Genomic DNA, 11,809 nt, shown 5'->3' with positions numbered 1-11,809 from the left:
GATAGATAGATAGATAGATAGATAGATAGATAGATAGATAGATAGATCTGAGTGTCATCCTCATAGAGACTGCCAAAAGGGGGAATATAGAGACATAAAGTCCATTCGGTAGATTGCTGGGGTATATTTACTGTTAGTAGTTATGATAGTTGATGATCCACCAAAAGAAATATAATTATGCAAATAACTTTATTGGACCTCACCACAACCCCTGTGAAACAGGTGCTAGTATTATCCCCATTTTACAGATGGGTAAGCTGAATCTTATAATTGTTAAGCAACTTTCCCAGTCACACAGCTATGAAATGATGAGTCAGGATGAAATATAATTCTTCCAGACTCCAAGTTCATCATTCTGTCCTCTATAAAATACTGATTTTTTAAATTAGCATTCTGCTTTTTGGTACTATTTGTACCAAATCTAACAAAGAGTAGGCATTTAAAACATCATTTTAAAATATTTTACCTTAAGGATTCTACTAAGATTAGAGGTTCTACCACTGCAGAATGTTTGGTAATCAGAGGTCTAAACTTTAATGATTTCTGTGTGTTTTCTCCAGAGCCTGTCTAGATTTTCCCTAATTCATTTTAGTTTCCAGGTCAAAAGTGGTGGTATTACTACAATAAAAACCTAGCCAATTTTAAAAACAGAGGTTGGACCCCCTCGCCCAGTTGCCACAGGGCCCACTAAGGAGCTGGTCCCTTTATGGGTAGGACATGCCTAAAAGCAGATTTAGGACAGAAGAATGCTGAGCAAGGAAGCCCTTCTACACCCCTTGAGCTCCATTTGAACTTGGTCTGGCCCTCAATTGAGACCTCATGTGCTCTAGACCTCTGCCTGATTTCCTAGTGAATGATTTCTGAACTACTACTTTCTGAACATTTCATCTCAACTCACTCCCATGCTGTTCTGGATTGACTTCTTTAATAAAAAAGACCTCAGCTTTGAACCAGATCATATCCCTATCAGCACCATGGCATTATAATTTTATTTTTCTCTCTATTTAAACTTTTTTTGGCAGACTCAAAGAAGGTTCTTTGAACTAGGCATTAATATCTTGAAACTAAAGTTTTATTTAACAATATTTTTCAGTCAACTATGAGATTATATTAACATTTGTCATTAATTTTAAGGGATTCTGAGTGATTATTCATCTTACAGTCAGTTGATAAGTTAAATATGGTCATGTACTGCGCTAAAGACTGGGATTTGCAATGAAAGGCAAAAACTATTCCTGTCTTCAAGGAACTTATGTTATTTTTAAAAATTTATTTTATTTTTAATTTATAGAATGAAACAAGCATTTACATATCATAGTATAATAAAAATATAATTACATGCAGAATTATAAATCTATTATGCACAACTTGCTATTGCTTTTAAACACATAATATAGTTATCATGTAAATTTATTTTTCTTTTCTTTTTTTCTTCCCTCCCTTTCTGCCCCATCCTAGAGATGAATACCATGAGACACAAAGAGGTACTCACACACACACACACACACACACAAATAAAATTATTCTTTGCATACTTCTATTTATCAATTCTTTCTCTGGATATAGACAGTATCTTTCTTCATGTATCCTTAATTTTTATTTTGTGTATTTGTCAAATGTGACTTAGTCACTCAAAGTCATTCTTTTCTTTTTTGGGGGGGAGGGGGGCTAGGCAATGGGGTTAAGTGACTTGCCCAGGGCCACACAGCTAAGTGTTATGTGTGAGGCTGGATTTGAACTCAGGCCCTCCTGAATCCAGGGCCAGTGCTCTATCCACTGAGCCACCTAGCTGCCCCTTTTTTTTAATTTTTTTTTTCTTTTTGGCGAGGCAATTAGGGTTAAATGACTTGCCCAGAGTCACACAGCTAGTATTATGCATCTGAAGCTGGATTTGAACTCAGGTCTTCTTGACTCCAGGGCCTGTGCTCTCTCTGCTGCACCACCTAGATGCCCCTCAAAGTCGTTCTTAAAACAATATTGCTATTACTGTATACAATATTCTCTTGGTTCTGCTCACTTCACTCTTCACCATTTTGTGGAAGTATTTCCATGCCTATTTAAGATCCTTGAGTTCATCATTTCTTATAGCACAGTAGAATTCCATCACAACCATACACCACAGTTTGTACAGCCATTCCCCAATTGACCAGAATCCCTGCAATTTCTAGTTCTATGCCACCGCAAAGAGAGCTGCTATAAAAATGCCATTCACATTCAAAGTTATAATTACTATTTGTGAATTTTCCTTCATCTTATTTTTACTCACTATTTTCTTTCTCAGCCTCTCTTTTTATCTTAATCTTGTTACCTTATCTTCTCTTCCCACCCTTCTAATTCCAATCTACACACCACTCCAAAAGTCTCTCCTCTATACTCTCCCCCCCCACTCTCCCAGATGCAGAGTTTACATTATAATGACAGAGAGAAAACAGGAAATAATAGGAACATAAAAGAAATATACAGAGTGGATGGAAGGTAATCCAAGAGAGGAAGTTATTATCAGTAGGGAGACCCCAAAATGGATTCCTGTAGAAGGAAAGATTTGAGAGGTCTGGAAGGAAACCAAGAAAACTAATAGGCAGAGGTAGGCAAAGTATTTAAGGAATGGAGATCAATGAGTACAAAAGGCATATTGTACTATATGAAACTCACATCATAGGAAGAATATAAAAAAGGTATATGATAAAAAAGGTGTATGTTGGATTATGCTATGAGCCCAGTGTGGAATGGTAGATGAAGTAATGGTGGAAAGAATTGGTGATAAGAAGCCTGAGTTGTAGGGTTAGGGAAATATGAAAGGAGGAGATGTGAGATGAATCACACTAGATTTTAAGTTTATAGTAACTTGAGAGACACCTTAAAAGAAAGACATAAAAAAAAATAAGAAAGGATGACTCAGTAGTTGGACAAGAGGGAAAGGGCAAAATGGCTCTGTTTCAATAGAATTTGTAAAAAAAAAAAAAGGGTAATAATTTAATCAACAAACATTTATTAAGTGCCTACTACAGGTTATGAAAATCTCATGGCCATTATGATACAGTTAATTAGGAGGTACATGCATGATTACACATCATTAGTTTATACCTAATTACAGTACAGGATGGTCATGCATATAGTATGATGATAGAAATTACACACATGCTTGAGATTCTTCTCCACAGAAATCAGCATGTAGAAAATAACTGGAACTTTGAAGCAAAATGTTCACTCCCATGATAGAATGTTAGCTCTTTTGCAATCTGTTTTTGAATCCTTAATACCCAACATAAATCCCAGCATATAATAATTCCTCAAATAATTTTTTATTAATGGATTGATTTACTAATGGAAGACAGGTAGAGATAAAGTGTAGAGTGATGACCCCAACACTAGGAAGAATTCGGTTGAAATTTCATTTCTGCCACATACAACCTGAGTGCCCATGAACAACTTCACTTAACTCTGTCAATCTTCAAAAAGTATAAGGTGCACAAAATTTCTGTTCTGCTTTGGCAGAAGAATTTTCTTTGCCAAGTAGTACCCTATAGCAATAAAACCAGAGATCAGAACCAAAGGGGGGAAACAATATACAAATTACCCATCTTGGGTGCCTGGGTTGGATACTTGTGTAATTGCACTCCAATTGACAACATGATCTACTTGTAAGGGGAGGTAGTTCTTTATCAGTCATAACAGAATCTGCATGCTGGTGATGGTTTTTAGGAAGTATTATCCTAGGGAATCTGTAGGAGGATAAACTACTTATCCTTAGGATTTAATTCTCCAAGGAGATTTAATTGAGAACAAATGATGTGTCTATAATGCTTAGGACCATCTAGGGAATGTTTGTCCTTAGATGGTGAATTGATAATCAATTTATGAAATTATGAAATGGGTTCAGGCATATCCGGTTCTTTGTGTACTTGGAATGAAAGACTACAAATGCCAGCAGGAAATGGGGCAGCAGTCACACTTTAGTAAGGCACAGACAGGTTCATTGTTTGGAAACTCCATAACCCAAACAAGCTTTTTGCCAAGGTTACACATTAAAACAATAACTACCAATCTTAAAATTTTAAACTTCAGATGACATCAATCACATTTCCAGATCATATAAAAATTATTAAGGGCTTACCAATTGCAGAGCCTGGCTGGCTTGAATAAACCTGGCTTGCTGAGAATTTGCAAGTACATAGAAATGATCTCTAGTAATTGATTTTTGCACAAGAACAAATATAAATTTGAGATGTGAGTCCTGGTAAATTTTTGATTAGTGAAACTTGCTATTTGAGGTAAAAGCTCATGGAACTATAACAAGTTATGTTTTGAATTGTCTGATAAAAATTCATCAATAATAAATAATCAATAATTCACCATCTGAAAGAAATGCCACAAGCTACTCAGAAAGAATGCGACTGTTACAGGTGGAGGTCTGCATCTGGGAAAAGCTGAGAGAAAAATTTTAGCCTCAATCTAAGATGGGATCCTCCTGGCTCAGTTTCCCCATTGTGTTCCTTTGAAAAGGAATGTTGCCTACCTGGCTATTCCTGAGTCTTGCTATGTTGTGGAATTGATACTGTATGACTGAAAAACTGAATTGTCTGAATTCTAAGGATGTTTTGTCCTGTATAAATCTTGTGCCTGCTTTATCCTTTTCTAACAAATTTCTATAATCAGAGCAAGTGGATAGTAAAAGATCAGTGCAAGTATGTGAGATCTTGCTGTTTTGACCTGAATGTGTAGTCATTCCATACCCAAAATTACTGAAATTAAATCAGAAACATCTTCAATTTGGTTTGGGGAAGAGAATTTCAGTGTAATCATTTTTTTTTTTGAGGGAGGTAACCTTTTTGACCTAATCATTACTTCAGTATCCTCCTTAATCTTTTGTTATAATTGGAGTAAAAGTCAGTCCCTGGCCAAGGTTGGAAAACTTCTACCTGCAAAAGTGTTACTTAAACTTCTGAGAAAGTAACACAATCAGATAATCTTGCAGGTCAAATGTAAATGATTTTATTGGGGCTCTTGCACTTTTACTTCTTCCCATGTTTGGACCCTGCAGACTTTCTTGTGAGATTTGTGTCTTCCAGACTACAGGTCATTCACCTACAGTTGGTAGCAGACAGTGGGTATCGGCCAATGTTTCCCCCATTGTCCCCTTGATGCAGCCTGTTCTTGGTTCCAGTCAACATCCTCTTTGGGATCCCCTTGAGGCAGGGACAGCTCTACGCCCTTTGCCAGCAGGAAGCAATTTCAGAAGCCAAGACCTTCGTCCTTACCCCAAAAGAATTTGGGTCCCATTTATTTGAGGAGGGAATCACACGTATGTGATCTAAACCCCCAAAAGGAAAAGACCATATCTTTGGGACATGGACCCCCAAAAGCCCCTGTACTTTCCCCCTTGGCCCAGGTTCCTAGCATTCCCCTGGGGTACCCGGCCCTTCTGGGTCCTTCTCTGTTACCTACCAGTCACCCCAAACTACTTGGCCAGTCCTAGATCCTTGCCACAGTCTTTCTGTATATAAGGTCCATCTTGCCCCCCCCACTCCTCCCCCAATAAATTGCTCATATTCCTTAAGAGTCTGGCCATTGACTCAGATTCAGTCTGGTCAGCTTGTCAATATAAGTGTCATAATATTGCAGGTTTGTAAAATCTTGCCCACCCCGACCTGTATTCTAATAAACTTTATCTCTAGCTAAAAAAAGAAAAAAAGGCACAGACACAAGTGGAAAAAAAAATGGGAAGGGTTGTAAAGGCAGATGGTGTTGTGAGAAGAGGGACAAGGATGGTGAAGGAAGGCAGGCAACATGGGGGAGAGGTTGGGGTGCAGAGAGGCGGAGAATATATCTCATGTAACAGTGGATTAAAGCTGGGTGCAATAGACAACATGGACTCAATGAAGATGGAAGAGTACTGGTGGGGCAGGAGTTTAAGGTCTCATTTTATAGAGTGATTTTGAGAAATAGAACAATATGTAGATTGTTTCCCCCTATTCCACACATATTCCCGGGATATGAATTTTAGTTAATATATGATATAATTTGCAAATTATGTTCCTTTGCTCTTTGGGAATGTTTGTACGTGACTTCTAAGTTCCCCTTTGTGATCTTAGTTCAGCTATTGTCCCTCTATGCTGGTTACCTATAAAACTTATTACACTCGCTAGATGGGGCAGGGGTTGGGGGAGTTGTCAAGGGGAACAGAACAAGATACAATTTAACACAGAGGGAAAAATAACTACTCTGGCCAAGGCTACGAGAAGGAGAGATTAGCTTGGCCTTGAGGGAACTGTATGCCTAGTAATTGACACACTGAAAAAAAAAATAACCTGCTACAGGAATGGTCAAAGTCAGTTGGAAACCATACACACTGGCATCCTGCATTTACTTACTTAATATCTAGAAAGTTACCTCCTAGAACTGATCCACCTGAAAGAAGATTATTCTTCACTGAATAGTGAAGTGGAAAGAAGTGAAGTGTTCACTGAAACATAGTGCTCTGCTAAATTTATTTGATTGAGTTAAAAAAAAAACAACATACTAATAGTAATTAAAATGATAATAATGCCTAGTATTTACATAGCACTTTAAGTTTCCAGTGCCTTTCATATTATCCCATTTGATCTTCCCAATAATTCTTTTAGGTAAGTACTATCACTGTCCTCATTTTAGTGATGAGGAAAATAAGGCTAAGTAGGACAGGTTAAACTACTGGTTCAATGACAATCCTAGGATCACAGCCACTGTACCACCTAGCTGCCTAAATATGTCAAACACTGTTGATGTGACATAGTCCAAACAATTGACTGGTTAGCTAATGTCCTAGATAGTCCTAGATAGAAATGTAACCTACATTTCACAAAATGGTGTTTGTGCATCCTGTGCACCTTCCCTTTCGATTTGGCACAGTTTGATGAATGGGCATGGTGAAATTTTAATTACCTTAGATGGGATTTTCTCAATGTGAGGTGAAGTCTGGGTTGTGGGTGATGAATCCATTTGTTTAAGGTATTTTATTACTTAGTTTTAATTCTATGTTATCTTACAGAAGCAGATTCCATGCATCAGGTGAGCTTTATGCATAAATAAATAAGCAAGCTAATGTTTATTAGACATCATGATTGTGGTTGTCATTCAACTTAAATCATGTTACCTTCGATTGAGCATAATGGGCTTTATACTTAGAGAACTGTACTGTATGTGGGGAGTTAATTTATCAGTTAGCACTCTTACATAGGCCTTTCAAGAGCCCCAGTATTATGAAGCCTCTACATCTTAATTTTGTGCAATTGCCAAAAATCCTTGCTCATTTAAAAGAGTCAAATTTCATTCTCATTTCTGTCATTTGTTCCCTAACAATATGGGTATGGATAACTAATTATAATTTTAATTTAAATATATTGAATTGTACCCTCATTTTGCAAATAAGGATTAAAGAGTTTTTTCTTCCCTCCCCTGGAAAATCTATAACTAAAATAATGTTTGTAAAAGTATAAAATATTTGCATATCTGGATAGCTCACATAGAAACATTTGGATGTCTTTTCTGATAAACTATGCCAGGATGTCTTTGAAACGCTTGTTCAAAAAACATATATCTACATGTGTTTAATACATACATACATATATCTACTTTATAATTATAGATGCACATATTCATGTATATACAAATGCAAATATGCATATATACATACATATATTACATTTACATTGTAAACTCCCTAAAATCAGAAGCAGATTCACTCTTATTTTTACATCCTTAGTATTGAAATAAGTTCTGGCATATTATGTGTACTTAAACACAAACAAATGAATAAATGAATAAACAAATGGATGGATAGATAAATAATTATGTGTTTATGTATATGGATAGAATGTATCTATATTCATATAAACATATGTATATATAAATATAGAAAATAACATTTATATAGTTCTTCAAGGTTTTCAAAACCTATTTATCATTTGTTTATAATCTATCTTCTGTCATTTATCTATCGTTCTATCAAAAATCTATTATCTATTTTGTTTATAGAATACAAAAACTGAAAATATATGGACTTCCCATGATCTAGAAATATATACACAAAGATATCTCCAAATGTTTACCTAGTTCATGCCTCAACATTTTTTAGGGAAAAGTCATTTGTGTTCTCATAAGTCCAAATAAAAAAAGTGACTACTATTACACCATAATAACTATGAGGGTATGAATTTTAAACAATAATATCTAACAAAACCTAAGTGGTTTCTATAGGAGGTAAGAGGAATGATCTGGACCTGTCATAGTTGTGGTATGGGGAACTCCTCCTCTACTGATGGAGATCAGTGGCTATAACTTATAGTTTTAGAGAGTGGTCAAGAGGGCATTGAGATTATGAGACTTGTCAGAGTCAGAATTATCCTGTCAGAAGCAGAATTTGAATCTAGTTCTTTCTGATTCTGAGACTGACGCTTTATTCATTAAGTCATGCTTCCTTGTTTTTTTCTCTTTCACTGACTGAGCAAATACATACACATATACATATATACTTACGTGTGCTTGTATACATCTAAAAGGCTTGTGCATACATATGTAAATTTATGTGTATGCATGAATAATTAGGGTAGTCCAAAATTCTTAGTGCAGTTTTATGCTATTAAAGCTAAATACACATATTCCGTAAGTATATATGCATATATATACATATATATCAATATAGACATGTATATTTGTGCTCATTTATATGTGTGTGTGTGTAAATATATATGTGTATGTGTGTGTTTGTGTTGAGAAGATGTGGTGGAGTACATAGAGAATTGGATTTGCAGTAGAAATAACTACTTCAGATACCTACCAATTATATTAACCTGAGCAAATAAGTTAACATCTTTGTGTTAGTTTCCTCAGCTGCAAAATAAGGAGATTGAACTGGACCTTTAAGATTTCTTCTATCTCTAAAATTATCCCATGATAATGGGATGCACATGCTCATGTATGTCTTATGTATTATGTACCATATATGTGTATCACACACTATATCTTCCCTCAGGTGATATCTTCAAACCACATGAAGTCTCCATTCTTTTAGTCCTTGAGTTCTGTAAGCAGTTCCATACTTTTATATCAATGCCCCAAACTACAAAACATGTTATTTATAAATTTTAAAAGACTACCATTTGCACATAGTTTTAACAGCAACAATAATACCTAATATTTATATAGGATTTACTATGTGCCAGGAACTATGTTAAGTGCTTTATAATTATTATTTTATTTGATCCTTACAACAACTCTGGAAAGTAGGTGTTAATTATTATCATCATTTTACAGATGAGAAAACTGAGGCAACCAGAGGTTAAATGACTTAGCCAGAGTCACCCAAACAGTACAAGTCTAGGGATGGATTTGAATTCAGATTTTACTGACTCCAAGTATAGCATTCTATCTACTGCTACACCACCTAGTTGTGCCATTGGTCAATAGGACTATTATTACCATTACGGTTTAGTAATTTCTAACAAGTCAGTCTCCCTCCAGTTCTGAGATATTTTATTAAATGCCTAGTATGTGCCAGGCATTGCATAAGGACTGGGAAGACAAAAACAAATAAAAACAAAATTTTTGTTGTTTGGGACTTAGAAATTTCTAAGATAATTGAGTTGACCACAATTAGTTTTATTTTGTTTCATTAGAAAGCTAGAAAAAAATGACATTTTTCTAAATAGTTTTTTTTTTCCCAATTTATAACATGCTGCAGTCTACTGTGAAAGAGATATGGAAAGAGTGATATGTCATTAACTGTAAAGCATTAGAATCTCAAATTCCCCAGTGTCCTTTATTCTTTTTAATCTGGCTTTAGACCCAAATGCAAAATCAAGACCATATAGGAAATACATTTCCCAGATGGATGATTAGAATGGATTAATATGAAGTTAATTTAGATTTAAGGTCATTTAGGCACAGGAAAAAGCTTTTCAATGAATATAAAAATCACAGAACCGTACTGACCATTACCATTTTCCCCATAACACCCCCTACCATTCCCTGCCAAATTTACTAATATTAGTCTATTATGGAAGTAGCATTTGAGTTAGAGATAGATTTCATTCCAAATCCCATATCCACCGTTGAGACCTTGGGAATCAAATACAAATGATGTTATTAATAACTATACTAATTACCTTCCATGGCTGTTACGATGTAAAAACATTTTGTAAACCAAAAATATCTAAATACTTTAAAGAATTTATACTCTCATCAATTCAGAAGTTCCCACCAATCACATAGATCACAGCACATCGATGACTGTCCATCCTGTTAAACATACCCTCCCATAAATTCAGGACAAGGTCCCTTCTCATCGTGTTTTATGCCTTCTCACTTTCTATTGTCACCAAAAGGGTACCAGTTGATCTCTGGCTCTCCACTTGTCATTGCTTGTCCTTTCCTAGAAACTAATCAATCTTTTCTTTCTATTAGTCACTTGATTACATCTTAACTCCTGTTCTTTGAAGTTCCTCATTAGTTATATGTTGCCTCCTTCTCATACTCACCATGCAGCTTTCCTTTGTTCTCAGTGCAACATTTCTTTTTAATTCTTCAGAGACTAATGTATTCCATCTCTCACTGGCATACCAAATCAGAGGTAGAATGGTAGTAAGAAGATGGGTCTTTGTTTCTTTTGGAAATAGTTCATTAAAAAAGACCAATGTTTCTCTTCTTATTCAAATCTGGCCCAACTAGTTTTAAATATACATACCAATGGATGTGAGATTTTATTATCTATGCAAGGTTAAGGAATGGTTGAGCCAATCAATCAATCATCTTACTTAGTTCAAGAACATATTTTGATTAATAACACATCTGCAAGATTTCAGAAGAAATTAGGAAATGATCCCTAGCTCAATCTTAGTGTGATGTGAAATATACTGAGTTATCAGTTCAACTTTAAATTGCTATGGAAAAAAAAAAAGGATATGCTTGCTGAATATCCATGGATTCATTTCTCACCTATACTGTGCCGCTTTTAATATTAGACAATTATAAACTCATGAGCACTGGATCATCACTACCCTATCTGAAATATCTTCCCTTCTATCCTGCCATGGTGACTGACAATTGCATTGTTTCCAGAAGGCCTCCAATGAAAATGAAACCATGTTTCCTGGGATGGTAGCACACTGACATATAAAATTCTTGTAATACTGCCAACAAGTATTTTTCCCTTCAGATTAGGTAGCCGGCACTCAGGTGAAGTGGGGTCCTGAGGAGCCATGGCAGAAAAATTGCAAAAGTGTTATGGAATGAAATCCAGAAAGTTAATAAATACAGGATAATGTTTGGAGAAGACAACCAGTTTACTCTATTTGAGCCATGGCAATCTAGGAGAGAGGGAAGCACAGAAAAGAAGAGACTTAAATTTCAGTGATGGGAAGACCGAATCAAACCTTGTCCACTTACTAACTCGAGTTGATCCTTTATGAATGTGCTTGAGAAAATTACACATGCAGGTATGCATGCATATATACTTTTATGCACTACCGTATTATGATCACATGTGTGCATATGTGTACATGTGTGTATCATGTATGTATATGAATCATATATGCATGCATGTTTATCATATTCTATCTAGAGATCTACATATATAAACACATAATGTACCCATTGCTCATATATCACTGAACTATCTACTAGGACACTAAATTGAAACATTCAATTTATCTCTGGATTCATTCATGCTATAGCTAAAAATTAGTAATAGTTCTTCACCATGATAATTTCCACTATATTTAGATTTTGTCTACATAATATCAAAATTTCCCACTAATTTAGTGAAGTAATCAAA

The sequence above is a fragment of the Vombatus ursinus genome, unplaced genomic scaffold (assembly GCF_900497805.2).
Source record: "Vombatus ursinus unplaced genomic scaffold, bare-nosed wombat genome assembly UNPS02014909.1, whole genome shotgun sequence".
Classification (NCBI taxonomy): Eukaryota; Metazoa; Chordata; class Mammalia; order Diprotodontia; family Vombatidae; genus Vombatus; species Vombatus ursinus.
This window is presented reverse-complemented; position numbering follows the sequence as displayed.